This window comes from Amblyraja radiata, chromosome 2, assembly GCF_010909765.2.
Source record: "Amblyraja radiata isolate CabotCenter1 chromosome 2, sAmbRad1.1.pri, whole genome shotgun sequence".
NCBI lineage: Eukaryota > Metazoa > Chordata > Chondrichthyes > Rajiformes > Rajidae > Amblyraja > Amblyraja radiata.
The window spans coordinates 33,551,497-33,574,374 of NC_045957.1; the positions used below are offsets into that span (position 1 = coordinate 33,551,497).

Sequence of the window (22,878 nt, forward strand, 5' to 3'; positions counted from 1 at the left end):
AGTTAACAATGTAAATTGCAGTGAGATGGTTCATTCAAAACAGATCCATCAACAAAGCATCTGAAAGGAGATATTTGGGGAGCGGAGGGTTAAAGTAGGTGTGGAGACAACTTGAGTTATGGCGTTTAGTTGTGCGATATCTTTGCTCTGCCAGCAGATTGTGGTTGAGATATTATTTTTAATGAGATGTTATCATTCTGAGACTTCAGCATTCTGTGTGTGCTGTAAATTAATGAATAATTGTACAGATTTGGTTTCAATAACACAAATAAAAACAGGGCCTAGACAAAAGTGGAAGTGGATAAAGAACATGTATCCATTAATGTGATATAACAATGTTAAATTAGTACAATCCAGCCATGAGAATGAACATCAATCAAGAGTCAAGTATTTCATTGCCATATGTCCCAAACAGAACAATGAAATTCTTACTTACACATAAAAACAAACAAATAGACAATAATTTTGTATAAAGCCAAAACCATTGTCCGCAAGTCTATGTAGTTGAGAGCTTATTTGGAGTTGGCTGTGTTGAATAGCCTGATGGCTGTAGAGAAGATGCTCTTCCTGAACCTGGACCGCTTTCAGGTTCCTGTACTTTCTTCCCGATGGCAGGAGTGAAATGAGTGCGTGGCAGGGTGGTGTGGACCTCTGATGATGCTGGCTGCCATTTTGACTTCTGTAAATCCCTTTGATGGTGCGTAGGTCAGTACACGTGATGGACTGCACAGTGTTCACCACTTTTTGCAGTTTTCTTCGCTCCAGGGCGTTGGTGTTGCCGAACCAGGCCGTGAGGCAGCATAATTTGCCAAGAGATGCACGGAGTTTGCCTTGTAGCGTCAGAAAATGGTTAAAGAGGGTGAGGAAAATAGTTTACAGTTTGCCATGATAAGATTGGGGATCATTCAATACCTTCCTACCCAGACATCTTATGTGGAATCTATCATTTTTACTTCATGATTTAAAAAAAAGCCACACAGTGCTGGAGTAACTCAGCGGATCAGCCAGCATCTTCGGAGAACATGGATAGATGATGTTTCGGGACTGGACCTTTCACCAGAAACAGTCTGAAGAAGCGTCACATCCCATAACATCACTTATCCATGTTATTCCAGCACTTTGTGTCTTTTTTTTGTAAACCAGCATCTGCAGTTCCTTGTTTCTACATTTTGACCATGATAGTTTCTTTCCTCGGTAAACTAACTCAGATGTAAAAAGATGAGTTTACAATTACAGCGGCAAGGTCAGTATCTGACGTATGCATCTTCTTCTGGGGAAGCACAGTGGTGAAGCTGCTGCCCACAATACCAGACACCTGGGTTCAATCCTGACTTCAGGTGCTGTCTGTGAGGAGTTTGCACATTGCCTGCTTGGTTTTCCTACAGATGGTCCAGTTTCAACTCACTTCCCAAAGACATGCAGGTTTGGAGGTTAATTGGTCTCTGTGAATTGCCCCCCAGTGTGTAGGGAATAGACCGTAATGTGGGGATAATATAGAACTAGTGTGAACGGTTGACCAATGGTCAGCGTGGGCTTGGTGGGCCGAAGGGTCTGTTTCCATGCCAAGCCTTTCAATCAATTCACGCATCAGATTTCAGATTTCCATAATATCATTCAATTCCTCCTTGATTTCTCCCAACTACCATTTAACATGTTCACACATTTGTTTTATTACTTCTTCAGAGTCCCACCGGGTTAGGCGGCATCTGTGGAGGGAGGAACAAGGTTAAGCTTCAGGTTGGTGACCTTAGGTAGAAATGGGAAAGCTGGAGATAAAACACACTTTAAGACGCAGAGTGAGTGGAGTGGGGGGGGGGGCACAGAGCTTGAACAGGGTGGTAGAATAGACGGCAGGGGGAATACATGGGGATGATAATGCAGGAGGAAGAGAGCAGTAGAGGGATTATGGAATAACAAGAGGTAAACAGGAGAAGCTGAATCATAATCTGAAAATACCAGGAAAAAAGTGTTATAAATGCAGGAAATATGAAATATAAAAACATGAAATTGCTGTTTGAGAATTAGAAGAATAAGTGGCATGGTAGGGTTCGGGTCGAGACCCTTCTTCAGACTAGTCAGACTGATCTGCTAGTCTGAAGAAGAGTCTTAACCTGCAACGTCAGCCATTCCTTCTCTCCAGAGATGCTGCATGTCCCACTGAGTTACTCCAGCTTGTTGGGTCTACTTTCTTTGGACAATAATATTGCTGCATTGCAGGCTTCTGCAGCGCAGGATACTTTTCACGATTTCTTATGTATGCATCAGGCAAGTGAACCGTCCTCTCATCAGCTAGAGAGTGGTCCTGACCTCCCATCCACCACATTGGAAATGTTTGTACTAGGTTTAATCGGACTTTATCTGACTTTATCCTTCACTGAGCGTTCAACCCTTTATCCTTTAACTGTGCTGCTTGGCCGATTGTAATCTTGAATGGAAAGGAACTGCAGATGCTGGTTTATAGTGAAGATAGACACAAAATGCTGCATCTCTGGAGAAAAGGAATAGGGGATGTTTTGGGTCGGAACCCTTCTTCAGACTCAAGGTTCATAATTCAGGATTCATGAATTCACTCATGATGACATTGCAATCATGCATCGTCTTTTCTTTGACTGGATTGCACGCAACAAAGGCTATTCACAGTACCTCGGTACATGTGACAGTATAAACAAAACTAAACTAAAAATATCAAAACAATCACTGAGTCAGTGTTTAATAGAAGGTTTCATCAACCTGTGTTCTTTTTTTTTTACAAAGTTTCAGCTTAATTGTCAGGTGCGTTTCAATATTCCCCTTTCTCAGTTTGTGTTTCACAGGAGGTGAATGTGTATATTCACCCAAGGAGTGTAGGAACCAGGGTTGCTAAACCACTCCATAAATCTCTGCGCTGCTATGCAAACATTACCTCACACGTGAGCGTTCCAACTTGGAGGAATTTCTGAAATTTCAAGACGCTTTGTAACTTTCCGACAGCTCTTCTAAGCTAAGGAAAATGCCTTGATTTATTTGCCTGCTGTTACATGGAGTGTAGCTGCTGGCAGTTTTATACACCCGAGTGAAAGTGATTCAAAGGCTACAGGGTGAGATTTACAGACTGTTACCTATTCATCTACCAAAGAGATAAAAGTATACAAGAACTTTAGAAGTTCACATTTAAGAACACAAAAAACACAAAAGAACTGGTAAAGAGCATCCATCTTGGTAAAAAACTCGGTGGCATGGTGGCTCAGCGGTAGAGTTGCTGCCTTACAGCATCAGAGACCTGGCTTCCATCCTGACTACGGGTGCTGTCTGTACGGAGTTTGTACGTTCTCCCCGTGACTGCGTAGACCCGGTTTCCTCCCACATTCCAAAGACATACAGGTTTGTAGGTTAATTGGCTTCGGTAAAATTGTTACTAGTGTGTAGGGTAGTGCAAGGGTAAGGGTGATCATTGGTCTGCACAGACTTTGTGGGATGAAGGGCCTATTTGCCCACTCTATCTCTAAACAAATTAAACTAAACTCTCAAGATCCAGCAGAGAATGACATTTCCACTTGTTTCTTTCCCCCGCTCCCCCTGCCCCCTTCCACCAAATCTTTTGAACTAGCCCCACAACTGGTACGCAACTATATATCCCCCTTTGGCTCACTCCTGCTTCTATCCTTAGTCTTTGTCCAACAATCTGCCTATCAGGGAACCCGCTCGCCTGAGGTCATCTGTTGCCGGCCATGATTTGCCCGGCCCCATCTCGCAGCTTTTCTCCAGAGATGCTGCCTGACCCATTGAGTCACTCCAGTGTTATGTGCCTATCCTTCGGGAAAAACAGTGTGTGTGCTTTAAGTTTGGTTCAGCGAGGAGATCAACAGTGCAAGAAGTGCTCACTCTGAGCAGAGTTCATCTCCATTCCCCCGTTGTGTCTATCTCCCTCCTGTCATTCTTAGATGCCCTCCTGTTGCAGCCCACTGCACTCTCATTCCTTTCTTCATAATTTCGTCACCGTTCCCATTTGGCCCGTCTCTGTATTGGCAATTACCTCGATGCTTGCTCCAGTGCGGAATGGATTAGGATGGATGAATCCCAGGGGAGGCGTAGCAAGCCCCTGAGGGAGAATAGAACAGATGGAGGTGGCAAACGAGAAGTAGTAACGGGAGAGGAGTAATAATGTGACAAACTCGTGGCACCATCTGGCTTGGGGTTTTTTTTCGCTCTAGCATTCAATATAATTCTCACCCAACCACAGATCCATCTTGCTACAAAACTTGGCTTCATAGAAGGTTTCTGCAGATTAGGCTGGACAAAAACAATTCCTCTGTAATTAAACATGAATAGAACTTGAAGGTTCCAACCTATATTAATCTTTTGCATCATTGGCCTTGTCATTTTCAACCTTAAAATCACAGCTTGGATGGCAGATCACTCATTACTTGGAAATGAAGTGCACGCCTCCATCTGCTAAATAGTTGCATCCATGTTCAAGATGATGAATTATAATGAGTTAATGGGCTCTCGATCATATGAGATCTTGCCAAGTACATTGTATTCAAACTTAGCTAATGCATTTCTGTCATTATCAGGCTTACCAGGCCTGCAGCCAGCACCTCTGTCATTCTTAAGATAGTCACAAAGTGCTAGAGTAACTCAGCGGGTCAAGCAGCATCACTGGAGACAAAGGATGGGTGACGTTTCGGGTTGGGACCCTTCTCTGTGAAACATTTGCCCCTCCCGTTCCTGTTAAATCTTTTCCCTTTTCCCTTAAACTTATGTCCTCTGGTTCTTGATTCCCCTATCCTGGGTTAAAGACTGTGCATTCAAATTCAATTATCTTCGTAATATTGACTAGGGTGCTGTACTCAGTAGTGTGGCCCAAGGTTCCGTACCATGATCGCTTTTTGAGTTTAGAGGATACAGTATAGAAAACAGGCCCCTCAGCCCAGCAAGTCCATGCTGACAATTGACCCCAATCCATGCTATCCCGATTTCTCATTCACTCCCTACACACCAGGGACAATTTAGGGAGCCCATTAAACTTACAAACCCGCATGTTAATTGGCTTCTGTAAATTGTAAATTGTCCCTAGTATGTAGGATAGTGCTAGTATAACGGGTGATTGCTGGTCTGTTTCCGCGCTGTATCTCTTAAGTAAAGTCAAAAGATGACCTTCAGGACAAAGTGTGAACCAACATAAGAGAAAAATGAAGCACTTATACTTATCTATATTGATGTAATTTACAGCAAGATCTATCTTATTTCCAGGGAGCCCGACAAACAGCCCTTATTGCATCATGAATCCTATTCAACTGAATGCAAGTTAATGATCATTGCAAATGCAACTTATTATATATCATTATTAATAATTTATCATTACTGGCGCAGGAGGAACAAGAAAGTAAAACTAGTTAGGGAACTCATTAATTGCATCAGAAAAGAAATGCACCCACATGCGTTAGAAAAGAAAAAAAATCTAGATTGCTTTCTGTATTTACTCCATGAGTTTGCTTATTTTATTCAATTGAGTGCTAGTGATGGAATCAGGCATGACAGATTATTGATATATCATTGGGGTGGGAGATTGCATCCTTCACGTGGTCCGCCCTGTTTCGACGAATGCAATCAACCTGGTGCGCACAATTAAATAAGATAAAATAGAACAAGTTGTCCTACAACCTTAGGCTGTGCACGCCATACGCAAGAAGAAGAAGATATCATTAGGAAAGTAGAACTTCCATCATGTGATATTATAAAGTCACAGTGCCAGAGACCAGAGAAACAGTGTGTACCAAGACTGAACTCTCCAGGCGGTAGGTAGATAAAAGTGCTGGAGAAACTCAACGGGTAAGGCAGTATCTATGGAGCGAAGGAATAGGTGACATTTTGGGGTCGAGACCCTTCTTCAGACTGATGTTGGGGCGGGGGGGAGGGGGAAAGAAAGGAAGAGGCGGTGACAATGGGCTGTGGGAGAGCTGGGAAGGGGAGGGGAAGGAAGAAGAAAGCAAGGACTACCTGAAAATGAAGAAGTCAATGTTCATACCGCTGGGGCGTAAACTGCCCAAGCGAAACATGAGGTGCTTCATTAATGCATTAATTCTCCAGGCGGAAGAGGGCTCTGTCCGAGCCGCCTGCCTTCTCCCTTTCCGGGATTAAGTCCCCGCCCGGGTGGTACTAAAGAAGGAATAGGCAGCCTGGGGGATTTCCAGGACCGCTGGGCACCGTGGGGGTGGAATGTACCCTTGACAAGGATTGTAACATACAGTAGTTGTTTCACATACAGTATACTTGTAATTTAAGAATGTTTGTTTTAATTTGTAATCACGGTGGTGGGCTTGTTGGTATTGTTTTTGTATTGTACATATTATTCTTGTAATATCAATTTTTGGTAAAAAAAAGACTGAACTCATCAGCGAGCACCCATTTACACTAACCCTACTCTAATCCCATTTCATCCACATTCCCACCGACAGGATGTAAGTTACAGTGGCCAACAAACCTAACAAGCTGCATATCTTTGACATATAGAAGAAAACCCGAGCACCCAGAGGAAGCCCACATGGTTACAAGGTGTAGAGAGAACATTGAACAATATGGCACCAAACTGGTGACTGTCTCAGTGTACTACTGCCACACACTTGTACTGTATTTGAGATGCGTATCTAAGATGTATCTCAGTGCTTATGTACAGTGATACTTGTACTGAACGGTATACAAAAAATTTCACTGTACCTCGGTGGGGTGAATAAACTACCATTGAATGAAGCACCCTTAAACAACAGGAATGGGCCCTTCAACCCGTAACGTCTGTACTAAACATGATGCCAAGTTAAACTGATCTCATCTGCCTGTACATTTAGTTTAGTTTATTGTCATGTGTACCGAGGTACAGGGAAAAGCTTTTGTTGCATGCTAATCAGTGGAAAGACAATAACATGATTACAATCGTGCCATTTACAGTGCATAGATACATAATAAGAGAATAAAGTTTAGTGCAAGGTCAAGCTAGTAAAGTTCCATCAAAGATAGTCCGAGGGTCACCAATGAGGTAGACAATAGTTCATGATCCATGTCCCCCTATTCCCTGCACTTCCATGTGCCGATCTAAAAGCCTCTTAAACTCAATTATCATATCTGCCTCCACCACCATCCCTGGCAGTGTGTTCCAGGCCCCCCACTACTCTCTGTGTACAAGCCTTGCCCATTAAACTTTCCTCCTCTCACCATATATCTATGAGTGACCTCCACACAGACAGCACTCGAGGTCAGAATTGAAACCAGTTGATCAGAACAGTGGTTCCAGCATCTCCATCGGTAGTGCCACTGTGCCAACCTTCATCATCCAGAGCCCAGCACTCCAGACATGTGGGAATACCCGTGCTTGATTCACCATCCCGCTGGGTCTCCCACACTCTCCACACGCCGATACTGCCCTGATACAGCCGCAACGATCTCATTACCTTGAGCATCCTGATGCCAGAATCGGGGGAGAGCAATACAGAGTGAGACATCACAGCAACTAGGAGTAATCTTGCACGCACAGCTGGGCCAAATCCAGAATTGCCCTTTCAGCTAATTGGGGCTTACGTCGGGGTGTAGCGCCAGAGCAGATGAGCCAGCACGCCTGCAAGTCACCGAACGTCAATGCCATCTCAATCCGGCCCATTCTCTGGTCCCCAGCAGGAGGTGACCTGTAATTGAACCAGGTATCCACAAGGTGGCACTGCAGATCAAAGGGCCACACAATGGGCGGCCCTGTGGTTCAGCAGTAGCGATGCTGCCTTACAGCACCAGAAACCCGGGCTCCATCCTGTCCACGGGTGCCGTCTCAATGGAGTTTGTATGTTCTCCCCGTGACCGCATGGGCTTTCTCCGGGTGTTCAGGTTTCCTACCACACTCCAAAGACGTACAGGTTTGTAGTTTAATTGGCTTTGGTAAAATTGTGGGTCACCTGACGTATTAACAAAAGTACACTCAATCACTTGTCCAACGCTTATTAAAGTTTGTTAAAGGGAACAGATTGTATTTGAGGTAAGCAATTGAGGGAGGATGAAGGAAGGCCAGGAAGGGGTGAGAGGTATCAATGATCACAGTTCTAGGTTGGATAAAGAAGGGTCCCGACCCAAAATATCACTCACTCCTTCTCTCCAGAGATGCTGCCTGTCCCGCTGAGCTACTCCAGTATTTTGTGTCTATCTTCTGTATAGGACCAGGTATAGTTTACATCATGAACTCACATGATGAAGCACCTCGACATCAAATTAAGTGCATCCCATAAATTATAAATAAGCCCTATAAATTATTACAACATATATTGCTTCGTTTGATTATTTACTATTGGGGGAGAGGGGTTTGTTAACACACTGGAAGGTGGGGCAGAGTGTAAGGTATCCAAGTTGACCTCATGCCACAACAGTAGGTGGGAGGACACACTGTACCGAGCACATTGTGACTGTAACTGGATACAGGCACGACGAGGGAGTCGGTGAAAACTGGAATTCAATATGGGAGAATGTGAGATCATGACTTTGGCAAGAGGATCTAAATTATTATCTGCGTCGAGAAATATTGTAGTGGGATCTAGATAACCTTGTGCACATTGTACAAAACACTAGCAGGAGGTTGCTGCAAGATCTTACAAAGGCGTATGGCACAGGGGTCTTTACTGTGCAAGGGCTGGAATTGAGAAAAAGAGAAGATAAATAGAGAACTTTTCAAACTTGAAGGATACAAGATGTCGCTGTAAACGTGGCAGGTCTTGTGCATTGCCACAGTGTGATCTAACGTTCTTATACTAGTTTAGTTTAGTTTAGAGATACAGCACTGAAACAGGCCCTTCGGCCCACCAGATCTGCCCCGACCAGTGATCCCGCACACTAATGATATCTAATGCACACGAAGGACAATTTACAATTATACCAAGCCAACTAACCTGCAAACCTGTACGTCTTTGGAGCGTGGAGATCACATGCAGGTCACGGGGAGAACGTACAAACAAGCACCTGTAGTCAGGATTGAAACCGGGTCTCTGGCGCTGTAAAGCAGCAACTCTACCGCTGCGCCACCGTGCCACGCTTCGTTGCAGTCTTGTATTTCTGCATGATTGTACATTGTGTGTAAACACTTAACTACAGACTGCTTTGGTTGCACTAACAACTTCAGGCTTTGATTTGCTATGCACTATATCTTTTTTTTTTAAATTTATTGAACATTTTTTTTGTTTCTTTCAAAGGACAAAGGACATTTATTGTCACATACACCGATTGGTGCAGTGAAATTTGAGTTACCATGCAGCACACAAATAAAAAATTAACACAACACTATAGAATTTAAGATAAAACATGAAAGCATCCCCCCCCCCCCACAGCGAAATCAACGTTTCCCATTGTGAGGGAAGGCAACTAAGTTCAGTCCTCTTCCTCTTGTTCACCCGTAGTTGGGGCCTATTGAGGCCTCCACAGTCGCCGCAACGGCGGCCCGATGTTTCACGCCCTCTCGGCGGGATGATGGAACTCCAGCGTCAGAACGGAGAACACTCTCAGTGGCCTGGAGTTCTGAATCTGCCTGAGACTGCGGCTTCCGAAGTCCACAGGCCCAGTGGGCGAAAGATCCCAGGCCTCCGCAATGTTAAGCTCCACAGATCACAGCACCAAGGTGTTAGAGTCGGCATGCCCAACACTCAGGTGCTCCAACACGGCGATCGCGGTAGGGCATCGCCCGCTCCTTGATGGTCATTTAGTGCTGCGCCGCTGCTGAAGCTCTGGCCAGTGTCAGGCGATCCAGATGGTAGTTCGGAGAATAACGCATCCTCGACCAGGTAGTAACTGAGAAGACGGGTTCCCCCTTCCCCCCTCCCACCTCCCACCCCCACACCCCCCACGTTGGGTCCCATCCCCTCAATGCGCTGTTGCTGTGGGGAGAGGGGGGCGACCTGCGGTATCACACAAACACTAAACACCCCTCCACTAACCACCCCCCCCCCACACCCACACACACTAACCACCCCCCCCCCCCACACCCACACACACTAACCACCCCCGTTGATATTATATTAATATTATTAATTCACTCCTTTTACCCCATCTCCACCCTATCCACTCACGCATAGCCCCCAACTCGCAGGCGCATGTGGAGAAGGAGGGGGGTAGAGAGAGAGGGCAGAGAAAGGGAGAGGGGGGCAGAGACAGAGAGAGAGGGGCAGAGAGTGAAGGGGTAGAGAGATGGAGGCAGAGAGAGAGAGGGGCAGAGACACAGAGAGAGGGGAGAGAGAGGAGAAAGACGGGGAGAGAGAGGGCGAGAGAGAGGGGGTGGGAAAGGGGGTGGGAGAGAGGGGGGAGAGGGGGAAGGGGGGGAGAGAGGGGGTGCAGAGAGGCGGGGGGAGAGAGGGGGGCAGAGAGGGGGGCAGAGAGGGGGGGGGCGGGGGAGGAGAGGGGGAGAGGGGGAGAAAGTGGGGGGGGAGAGGGGGGGAGAGGGGGGTATGAGGAGGGAGAGATGAGGGGAGAGAAGGGGGGGAGAGAAGGGCGGAGAGAGGGGGAGAGGGGGGGAGGTGTGGAGAGGGGAGAGGAGGGGAGGGGGGAGAGGAGGACGGGGAGAGGAGGAGGAGGAGGCAGAGGAGGAGGAGGGGAGGAGGGGAACAGGGAGCGGGCAGTGGGGAGCGGGCAGCGGTGCGGGCATCAACCAAAGGACTGCGAGTTCAGCGGCCTCACTCCAGAGCCCAGTTGGGGAGGGGTCATCACAGGGGAGGGCTGGTTCCTGAATGCAATACTTCCTCGCTCCCAGCTAGCGGCTCCAGGCTCCAGGCTCCAGGGCCCGAATACGTGGGGGGGTGACGTCACTCGCAGCGTGTGGAACACAGAGCAGGCCTTGCGCAGCAGACCCATTGTGACATCATCAGCGAGGCCATCTCGTTTATTTTCAAAGTTTTATCGGATTTGTGAACATTTTCATAAATAATGAGAAATAAAGCAGGAATTTTTCAGTTAAGGCGCTTTCGGACTCCAGGGGGTAAATCTCTACCCGAATATGTAAAAATGTTACCGTTAGCTCTTCGTTTTTTCAAGAAGATGCGACAGCACTCAAACAAATAAATACACACACACACACACACACACACACACACACATACACACACACACACACATACACACACATCCACACACACACTCACACATACACACACATACACACACACACAAACGCGTGCACACACACTCACACATACACACATCCACACACACACACACACATACACACACACACACACATACACACACAGCCACACACACACTCACACATACACACGCACACACAGACACACACACGCACACAGACACACAGCCACACACACACACACACACACACACACACACACACACACACACACACACACACACACACACACACACACACACACAAACACACACACACACCGACACACACCACACACACACACCACACCCACACCACACACCCACACACACACACAAACACCCACACACACACACACACCAACACACACCCACACACCCCCACACACACTCACACATACACACATCCACACGCGTACACACACACACACACACACACACACACACACACACACACACACACACACACACACACACACACACACACACACACACACACACACACACACACACACACACACACACACACACACACACACACATAAAAGATCAGAGTTTTATAGTTATGAGGATGGCAAAAAAACACTCCTGGCTATAGAAAGATTTTACTGAATTATGAGCAAAATAAAGGATTTCACTGCATCTGGGCGCAAGTGGCAATAAAGTACCATTGAACCGTTGAATTATTGTTACAAGTGTACAGGTCAATAATGTGCACAGCTTTGGTTCCCTTATGTAAGAAAGGACCTACTGCAATTAGAGACAGCGCCGGAGAGGTTCCTGGAACAAGATGGATTAGTTTAATTTAGTTTAGAGATACAGCGCGGAAACAGGACCTTCAGCCCACAGAGTCCGCACCGACCAACGATCCCGACGCATTTACAATATCCTACACACACTAGGGACAATACATACTTATACCAAGCCAATTAACCTACAAACCTATATGTTTTTGGAACACGGGAGGAAACCGGAGAAAACCCACGCAAGTCACGGGGAGAAGGTACAAACAAGCACCCGTAGTCAGGATTGAACCCGGGTCACGGGGAGAACGTGCAAACTCCGTTGTTATATTGTGACTGCCTAAAGTAATTTAATTTATACTAGACCAAGTGGGACCTGTTGGGCCCCAGTCCCCCAATACAATATTCCACCACTCACCAGTTCCTCCAAAGTAACCCGTTTGCGCAACACAATACTCCACTACTCACCCATAGCCCCTAACTGTGCTGGCACAGCTCATTTCCCCTCATCCCCCAACACTCCCTCCCCCTCCTCTTCACTCTCCCTCTTCTCTCCCCTCACCTCCTCCTCTCCTCCCCTCCTCCACTCCCTCCTTCACCTCTCCCTTCCTCTCCATTCCACTACCCTCAGTCACTCCCTACCCTCAGACACTCCCCCCCTCCCCCCACACTCTATAACCTCTCTCCCCTTCCTACCCTCCTGACCCATTGGGCCCCGTTTACCCAACGCAATATTCCACCACTCACCCGTTCCCCCAACGCAACCCGTTCCCCCAACGCAATCAATCCTTCCCACGTGGGGGTGGGAGGGGCAGTCTTCCCGGAGCCAATTAATGGACTCGACACAGAATCAAGCTAAAAATCGCAAAGTCTTTTTTTTAAAAATAAAACTGAATGAAACGACTCGTATAAAACCAACGTTAATGCTTTTTTTTCAAAATGAACCAACTCTTATCTTTAAAGAATTAGCAGAAGAAAGCTAAAAATCGCGAAGTCTTTAAAAAAAAAATGCAACTGAAACAAAACGACTTGAATAAAACCAACGTTAATGCTTTTTTTTCAAATGAAATAACTCTTATCTTTAAAGAATTAGCTGAAGAAAGCTAAAAATCGCGAAGCTTTTAAAAAAAAGACAACTGAAACTAAACGATTCGAATAAAACCAACTTTAATGCTTTTTTTTCCTAATGAAATAAATCTTATCTTTAGCAGAATCAAATAGTGCAGAACTCAAGCAGCAGCAACAGCGACCGCTCGATGTAAAGAATGAATGCGCTGAACTTTTCTTTTCACTCGACGATTGGGGGGGGGAAGCGTGTGAGGAATGTTCTGGAAAACAATCCCTCCCCCCATTAGACACTCCCCCCCACCCCTGTCACACACTCCCCCCCATCACACACTCCCCCCCATCACACACTCCCCCCGTCACACACTCCCACCCCCCATCACGCATTCTCCCACCCCCCCCCCCCCCCGTCACACACACACACCCCCCCCCCCCTTTGTGCGGCCCAGTTGGACTGAAAATGGAAGCGCGCAGCATTCTCCTTCAAGCTGCGGCAATTGGCAATGCGGTGATGTAGTTGTGGGCTTTGAAGACTCTTCATGGGCAGGTCCCATTGTGACGTCATTGTCGGACCCGCAGCTTATGTAAATGATGTCCCATTGTGATTAGTGGACTGTGAGATGGCATTGTGACATCATCACTGAAGAGCCTCCCTCTCAAAGGCAGTTATTATTTTCAGTTTGCTTTTTTAAAACTTTAAATATCAATAACTTATGAAATATAACATCAAATCTGAAGGAAACCTGACAAGATCAACAATGGGAAAAAGCTGAGTAAGGTTCTGCAAATATTTTAGCACTACCGTGTACCGTTTTGGCGTAAATCCAATCTCAATCATCCACACGCACACGCACACATGCATACACGCACACACGCACACACACACGCACACACACACACACACACACACACACACACACACACACACACACACACACACACACACACACACACACACACACACACATATATATAGAAACAAGACGGGACTTTTAAGAGTATATAGATTCTTTAGAATTTAGAAGAAGAAAGGGTGATTTTATTGTAGCATATCAGATCCTGAGGGGACATGGTAAGATGGATGTTGAAGTATGGGTGGTAAAATCCCGAATTAGGGCGGCATAGTGGCGCAGCGGTCGAGTTGTTGCCTTACAGCGCCAAAGACCCAGATTCAATCCCGACTAAGGGTGCTTGTTTGTACTCCAGAGACGTGCTGGTTTGTAGGTTAATTGGCTTGGTAAAATTGTAAATTGTCTCTAGAGTGTGTAGGATAGTGTCAGTGTGCATGTATTGCTGGTCAGAGCGGATGATGGGCCGAAGGGCCTGTTTCCATGCTGTATCTCTAAACTAAATGAAACTAAAAGAGGGGACATGGTTACAAGATTAGGGAGCAGTCATTTAAAACAGAGATGCATATGAATTTCTTCTCACATAGCGTGGTATAGTGGAGACAAGATTACTGTGGGTATTTAGACTTTACTTTAGACCTTAGAGATACAGCATGGAAACAGGCCCTTCAGCCCACACCGACCATCAATCACCCTGTACACTAGCACTATCCTACACACTAGACACAATTTACAATTTTTACTGAAGCCAATTAACCTACAAACCTGCACGTCTTGGGTGTGTGGGGTGAAAGTGGATCTCCCAGAGAAAACCCACGCAGCTACAGGGAGAACGTACCAACTCTGTACAGACAGCACCCGTAGTCAGATTCGAACTCGGGTCTCTGGCGTTGTAAGGCAGCAGCTATACCGCAACACCACCATGCCACTCTTATCAAGGGATCGGGAAAGTGAGAGCTATGGGGATAGGGCACAAACGAAGAGATGGAGCCTGGGACAGATCAGCCAAGATCATGTTGAACCTTGGGCCAGGCTTGAGGGACGGCATGGCCTACTCCTGCTCCTATTTTCTCACGTTTTTATGTTTGCTATTCCTTTAACAGTCACATCTGAGACAGAACAAATATTTAGCAACGACCTCTTTGACTTGGAGACGCAGGAGACTGTAGATACTGGAATCTCGAGCAAAACACAAAGTGTTGGAGGAACTCAGTGGGTCAGGCAGCATCTGCGGTTGAGATGGACAGATGATATTTTGGATCGATGACCCCTCCTCAGAAAAAGGGTCCCGAACCAAAACCGATATCTGTCCATTCTTCAAAAGAAGGGTCCCTACCCAAAACATCAGTCACCCATCAGTCTGAAGAAGGGTTTCGGCCCGAAACGTTGCCTATTTCCTTCGCTCCATGGATGCTGCTGCACCCCCTGAGTTTCTCCAGCATTTTTGTGTACCTACCCAAAACATCATCTGTCCATTCCCTCCACAGATACAGTCTGACCCACTGAGTTCTTCCAGCGCTTTGTGTTTTCCTTTTTGATATGAATTTTTTTTAGAGACAATCGTGTTTCACAGTTCCTCAGAGAAATTACACCCACCTTATTTTCTTTTTGTCAGCATTGAAAGGATTGCATTAATCTTTAAAAAGTTTAAAATTGCAATTCAGTCCTATTCCATGCGTTGAATCCAAATCCATTGTACTACAGTAATTAAACTTGTCAACTCTATTCATTGCAATCTTCATCAATGGATCCCAAAGGACTAAATACTTTGGCTATTAAAACTCTTTGCCAGGATGTATTTGTCATTACATCAGTTTAAAAGACAATTTATCAACAGCATGTGGTGACAGATAATTAATATAATGCAAAACTCTATTTGTCTCTGCATTTAACTACAATTAAAAATTAACAAAATAGCTCCACTCAACCATCATCACTCTAGTGTTGTCACCAAGCTGAGATACATCTCTCTCCAGTATACACTGCCAGCTCTGTACAAGTCTTCTTTTGTTAAACAGGCAAGGCTGTTTTCAGCTTAATGCTTAGATAAATAAAAGTTCCCTTATCATATCTTCCTGGATAAGGATGGTTTAGCTGGAGATAGATGCAAAATGCTGGAGTAACTCAGCGGGAGAGGCAGCACCTCTCTCTAGAGAGAGAGAGAGAGAAGGAATGGGTAATGTTTCGGGTCGAGACCCTTCTTTAGAAGAAGGGCATTTTGTGTCTATCTTTGGTTTAAACTCAGAAACAAGGAACGACTATGCTGGTTTACACAAAGCAGACAAAGTGCAGGAGTAACTCAGCGGGTCAGGCAGCATCTGTGGAGAACAGGGACCATTCTTCAAAAGGGCCCCGACACAAAACGTCACCTATCCATGTTCTCCAGATATGCTGCCTGACCCGCCTGTGTTACTCTACCACTTGATGTGGTCTAGTTTAGTTTATAGTTTTGTATAGTTTTGTCATGTTGCGTACTATCCAGCCAGCAAAAAGACTAAACATGATTACAATCAAACTGTACACAGTGTACAGATACAGGATAAATAGAATAATATTTAGTGTAAGATAAAGTCCAGTAAAGTCCAATTAAAGATTGTTCAAAGGTTTCCAATGAGGTGGATGGTAGGTCAGGATCGCTCTCTAGTTATAATAATAATAATAATAATAATAATATGCATTATTGTCATTGTAAATACATACAACAAAATTTCAGGCGCACTTTCCGAGTGGAGCTCCAACGCATCAGATAAATAATAACGATAACGAATAACAAAAACGGCAAGAAAACGTCGTCATAATGTGCAATATTTCACAGTATAGTGTTATAGCAGTACAAAAGATTGGTTCTGGGGTGTGTATTCAGTGCAGAGTTCAGAGTGGTGAATGCCTTGGGGTAGAAACTGTTTGTTAATGTTGTGGTGTGTGATTTGATGGACATGTAATGCTTGCCTGAGGGCAGAAGGGCAAACAAGTGATGTGCGGGATGAGATGAGGCCTTTAGTATGCGTGATGCCTTCCGCAGGCAACGAGAGCTATAGATCTCTTCCAGGGCAGGCAGGTGTGTGTTGGTGATCTTCTGGGCTGTATTGATGACTCTGTGCGGAGCCTTCTTGTCAACTGTTGCCACACCACACCAGGGCACCACTCTCTATGGAGCAACGGTAGAATGACACTAGCAGCTGTTGTGGCAAGTTGACTTTCCTGAGTGATCTTCGGAAGTAAAGCCTTTGTTGTGCCTTCTTTACCAGGGAGCGCGTGTTAGTTGACCACCTGAGATCTGCTGAGATGTGGGTGCCCAGGAACCCGAAACTGGAGACTTTGTCCACTCTTTCTCCGTTCATGTGCAGTGGGGGATGGTCACCCTGCTTCTTCCTGAAGTCAATGATGAGCTCTTTTTTTGTATTGAGTGCAAAGTTGTTCTCAGAGCACCAGCCTATTAACCTCTGTACCTCCTCCCTGTATGCTGACTCATCGCCCCTGGAAGTGATCAGCCCCGGTTGTGTCGTCTGCAAATTTTATGATGGTTTGTGCTGTGGGTCGGTATGCAGTCATAGGTATAGAGGGAGTAGAGGAGGGGGCTCGGCACACAGCCTTGTGGAGCTCCTGTGCTGAGTGTCAGAGTGGGGGAGTGGTGGGGTCCCATCCTCACTGACTGCGGCCGGTCCGTAAGGAAGTCCTTAATCCATAGGCAGGTCGGACAGCTTGGAGACCAGTCTACTGGGTACGATTGTGTTGAATGCAATCCACAAATAACAGTCGTGTGTATGCTCCCCGTTGTTCTAGGTGGGGCAGTACTCTATGGAGGGCAGTGGCAATGGCGTCGTCTGTTGATCTGTACGCATATTGGTGCGGATCCAGGGTTGATGGGAGAGTGGCCTTGATGTGCTTAAGGACCAATCTCTCCTGGCACTTCATGATTACTGGTGTTAGTGCAACCAGCCTGTAGTCGTTGGGGCAGGTTATGGCTGTCTGCTTCGGAACGGGCCCTACTTCTGATGTTTTTAGGCAAGTGGGGACCATGCATTGTGCCAGGGATTGAGTGAAGATTTTTGTAAATACCTCAGTTAATTCATCAGCACAGTATCTGAGAACCCGTCCTGGGATTCCGTCTGGTCCGGCTACCTTCCGTATGTTAACATTCTGGAGTGTGTGTGTGTGTGACATCAGCAGTCTGTATGATGAGTGTCTGGCTGTTGGGTGTTGGAGCTGGAGTAGTGGGCATGACCTCATGGCGGCCAAAGAAGTGGCTGAGCTGTTCTGCCAGAGAGGCACTGTTGCTGGTGGATGAGTTGGTATCGTTTTTGTAGTTGGTGATGTGCCGTATACCTTGCCATATGTGACGGGAGTCTGAGTTGTTGAAGTGACTCATGATCCTTCACTTATAGGATGCTTTGGCGTTCCTGATGCCCCTCTTCATGGGGCTTCAGGATGGGCCTGGCCGCACTATACAGCTCAGTGTTGCCAGATCGAAAATCCATATTGCGGGCTTTTAAAAGGAGTCGGATGCCTTTGGTCATCCATGGTTTGTTGTTGGGAGGGATACGGATGTGTTTAGTGTTAGTGACATTGTCTAGACAGCTTTTTATGTAAAAAAGTACAGTGGAGGTGTAGGTGTCAATGTCCTCAAACAAGTCCCAGTTGGTTCGGTTAAAGCAGTCCTGTAATTGCCCAGAAGCTCCCTCAGGCCACACTTGAATGTCCCGAGCAGCTGGTTTTGACCGTATTGATGAGTGGTCTATATGCTGGAGTTAAAAATAGGAAGATGTGGTCAGATTGGCCCAGATGGGGGAGAGGCGATGCTTTGTATCCATGTTTGATGTTGCTATAAACATGGTCCGGTATACCATCTGTATAGTTAGTGTTAGGATGGTTCAGTTGCCTGATTACAGCTGGGAAGAAACTGTCCCATTAAACCTTTCCTGTTATCTGAAGCGCAGCATAATGAGTGGATAAGGAAGATACTTTGCCATTGAGGACCGTGTCCCCTGAGAGAAAATAAAACGTAACAGTCAAATTACACGATTAATTGCCCTTGTACTGCATTGTTTTGCTCCTCCTCTCGAGCGAATACTCCAGCAATTAACCTAATTGCTTTTGCGACTTAAGTGTTGGTTTAGTTTAGGGAAATGGATGTGGTAATGATTTATTCAAGCAAAACGATGATGGAAATCTGAAACAAAAACAGATATTGGCCAAAACAATCAGCAGATCAGGCAGCATCTGTGGAGAGAGAAACACAGTCAGCATGTTAAATCATCAACCGATCATCAGAACACATTATGATTGATAGAGTTATTTGTAAAGGACTGAAATTGGCCCTTCAACCCAACTTGTCCATGCTATCCAATATGTCAATCCAAGCTGGTTCTATTTATCTGCATTTGGCCCACATCCCTTTAAACCTTTCATCTTCATAAATTAATTAACCATATAACCATATAACAATTACAGCATGGAAACAAGCCATCTCAGCCCTTCTAGTCCGTGCCGAACACTTACTCTCACCTAGTCCCATCTACCTGCACTTAGACTATAACCCTCCATTTCTTTCCCGTCCATATACCTATCCAATTTATTTTTAAATGATAAAATCGAACCTGCCTCCACCACTTCCACTGGAAGCTCATTCCACACAGCCACCACTCTCTGAGTAAAGAAGTTTCCCCTCATGTTACCCCTAAACTTCTGTCCCTTCATTCTCAAATCATGTCCTCTTGTTTGAATCTTCCCTACTCTCAATGGAAAAAGCTTATCCACGTCAAATCTGTCTATCCCTCTCATCATTTTAAAGACCTCTATCAAGTCTCCCCTTAACCTTCTGTGCTCCAAAGAATAAAGACCTGACTTGTTTAACCTTTCTCTGTAACTTAGTTGCTGAAACCCAGGCAACATTCTAGTTGATTGAAAGATATAGCATGGAAACAGGCCCTTTGGCCAACTGTCCACACAGACCATTGATCACTTATAGAGAGTCATAGAGTTATACAGCTTGGAAACAGGCCCTTCAACACTAGTCCCACCTGCCTGCATTTGGCCCATATCCCTCTACACCTGTCCTATCCATGTACCTGTCCAAATGTTTCTTAAACGTTCTTGTTCAAACTAATTCTATGTTTATCCCATATTCACATCAATTCCCTACACATTGGGGCAGTTTACAGACCAATTAGCCTACAAGCCTACACATCTTTGGGACATGGGAGGAAACCGGAGCACCCGGAGTAAAAGCATGTGGTCACAGAGAGACCATGCACAATTCCCACAGGCAGCACCCGAGGTCAGGATAGAACTCAGGTCTCTGGTGCTGTGAGCCGGCAGCTCACTAGCTGCGTTCCGGTTACACCCTGGTATATGGTAGATGGATTAAAGCGAGCCAGAGCATGAGAGAGAGTAACCTCTTTTTTTGGGCTATAAGCCAAGGGACAGTAGGCATCCCCCTTCTAAGCTGCCCCCCCCTTGTGTGTGTTAGAATCTGGGGGGAAATTGATGGCAATATTGAGATAATAAAGTTGGATCAGTTTAGGACAAGGTCGAGTCTCACCCCAGTCACTCCCTCCTCTCCTCTCTGCTGCTTTAAACCAAAAACAGACACAACAAGCTGAAGTAACTCAGTGGCTCAGGCGGCATCTCCAGAGAAAAGGAATAGGTGAGGTTTCGGGTCGAGACTCTTCTTCAGACATTACCTATTCCCTTTCTCCAGAGATGCTGACTGACCCGCTGAGTTACTCCAGCTTTTTGTGTCTGTCTTTGGATTGGTGGATTAGTTGGCCTCTCTGTAGGGTTGAGTGGCACAATCTTGGGGTCGGCTGATGAGAATGTGGGGAAAATAAAAAGAAAAGGAATTAATGAAGGATTAGTATAAATGGGGTTTGCGGGCCAGGGGCCAGTTTCTGCTCTGTCCCTGTGCCTCTATCATTCTGAAATTTGGAAATAATGGAGGTTGTCCTCATCCAGGCAAGTACAACATCAACCTTAGTTGCTGGCTTAGACGGTCTGACTCCAAGATCAGAGAGCATCGGTGGTGCCGCATGTCCAGGAACATTAAGTAGCACCATGTTAATTTATGTCAATATTAAGTAGCACCATGTTAATTTATTACCATATTAAGTAGCACCATGTTAATTTATGTCAATATTAAGTAAAACCATGTTAATTTATGTCAATATTAAGTAGCACCATGTTAATTTATTGCCATATTAAGTAGCACCATGTTAATTTATGTCAATATTAAGTAGCAACGTGTTAATTTAGAAACTATTTCTTAAAGTTACAAATCATTCAAACTTATTGAGGTGAAAGTCTGGGTGATCTTGTTCTCAGCCAATTAGAACATTGCTCAATGTTTAAAATATATTTTCCTGTAAATCTAACGCTATGAAAATGTTCTGGCTAAATGAGGTGGGTCAGCCAACTGTGGCGCAGTGTTAGACATACATCCTGTATAATCCATATTCATTTCCCCACAGTAATTAGCTAGATGTTTCTGAATTACTATGACTAAAGCGCCTCAGTAGAATCAGCAGCAACATATGTCAGGTCGTTTCAATCCAGCTCTAAGGTAACAGAAAGATATAAAAGGCTTTCACATAATTCCCAGGTAGAGAGTTGGTGGCCCTGCTGAAGAGTGCTGCTACTCCCTCTTCTCCCCTCTTCCATCAGGCAAGAGGTATCTAGAAGTTTGAAGACGCACCCCTTCAGATTCAGGGATAGTTTGTTCCCAGCTGTAATCAGACATCTGAATTGTCCTCTCATCAGCTAGAGTGTAGTCCTGACTTCCCCTACCTCACTGGACAGCTTTGAACTATCTTTAGTCAGATTTTGTCAGATCAATGTTATACTGCACTAAATATTGTACCCTTTATCCTTTATCTATAAACTGTGGATGGCTTGTATTCATCTTAAGTCTTTTCTCTTACTGGAAAGCATGCAACAAAAACTTTTTACTGTACCACGGTACATGTGACAATAATAAACTAAACTAAACTAAACTAGAGTTTGGGTGGTTTTGAGAAACTCTCTGAAGGGACTTTGGGCAGATGCTTCAGTAACGTAGGTTAGTAGTGTTCCCTTTGAGGCACAGGGTCTCTGCTGACTGTGAGATGAGGCAAGGACTTCTGCTCTTTGCAACAGAAAACTCTGCAAATACTCTGCAGATCAGGCCACTTAGGTGGAAAGAGAAACCGAGTCACTGCTTCAGGTCGAAACCCCTTCGTCAGATCTCCCTGACTTTGCTTCTGTTCACTGAATTTAAAAGGGAATCATTGTAGTTATTAGCCTTCACTATTCTTTCGATGTTAGACTTGCAGATAATCATTTTGATCTTAATAATGTGTTACCTAATTGAGTCATTCTATAACCTCCATTCCATAATCAACACCTAGTTTTACTGTTAATGAAGTTTCTTTGCTATCCTGTTAGCTGAGAGTGTAAAAGCTGTACCAAAGTCACGCTCAGCAGTTCAGCTTTGATTGGTCTCCTGGTGCGCAGCAGTTTTAATAAATCGCCCGTAACTTCGAACACCAACTCCATTTGCTCCTACAAGTCGCATCTTCCCATCTCCACCCCTTTTCTGCTACCTTTGGAGACCCCACTCTATGTGCATCGCTGATTCACTCATCCCTCCCCATCCAACATACTCCCCCATCCCCAATTGCCCAGCCACTTTCCCTTGCGGCCACGGGAGACATAGCGCCTGTCACTACACCTCCTCTCTCACTTCCAGCCAAGAAACCCGCAGTCCTTCCAGGTGAGACAATTGTTCATGTACACCTCCTCTAATCTCGAGGAGGTGTGCAATTGAATTAAGTTCTCGCGATGTGGCCTCCTCTACATCGGCAAGACCAAGTGTAGACTAGGCTACCGCTTGGCCGTACGTTCGTGCTCTGTCCACCAGAGTCAGTTGGAATTCCCGGTTACAAGCCACTTCACTTCCCCTTCCCAGGCCCATACTGACCTGTCTGTTCGCAGCCTCCTCCATCGCCTGAGAGAGGCCACACTCCATCTGGAAGAACAGCTCCTCATGGTCCACTTGATTAGCCTACAACCCATTGGCATAAACTTTGAAATCTCCAATTTCAGATAAACATCCCCTCTACTTCTCTCTCCTTCTG

The 22,878-nt window shown here is 45.5% G+C and overlaps 1 long non-coding RNA gene across 1 annotated transcript; it reads right to left on the reverse strand.

Moving 5' to 3' along the window:
* Positions 1 to 1,321: 1,321 nt before the first annotated feature.
* LOC116984133 lies at positions 1,322 to 18,186 on the reverse strand. Its single transcript, XR_004414892.1, has 3 exons — positions 18,148 to 18,186; positions 7,587 to 7,588; positions 1,322 to 1,331 (listed from the first exon to the last, which is right to left on the reverse strand). It is a non-coding gene; the product is annotated as an uncharacterized LOC116984133 (long non-coding RNA).
* Positions 18,187 to 22,878: the final 4,692 nt, after the last annotated feature.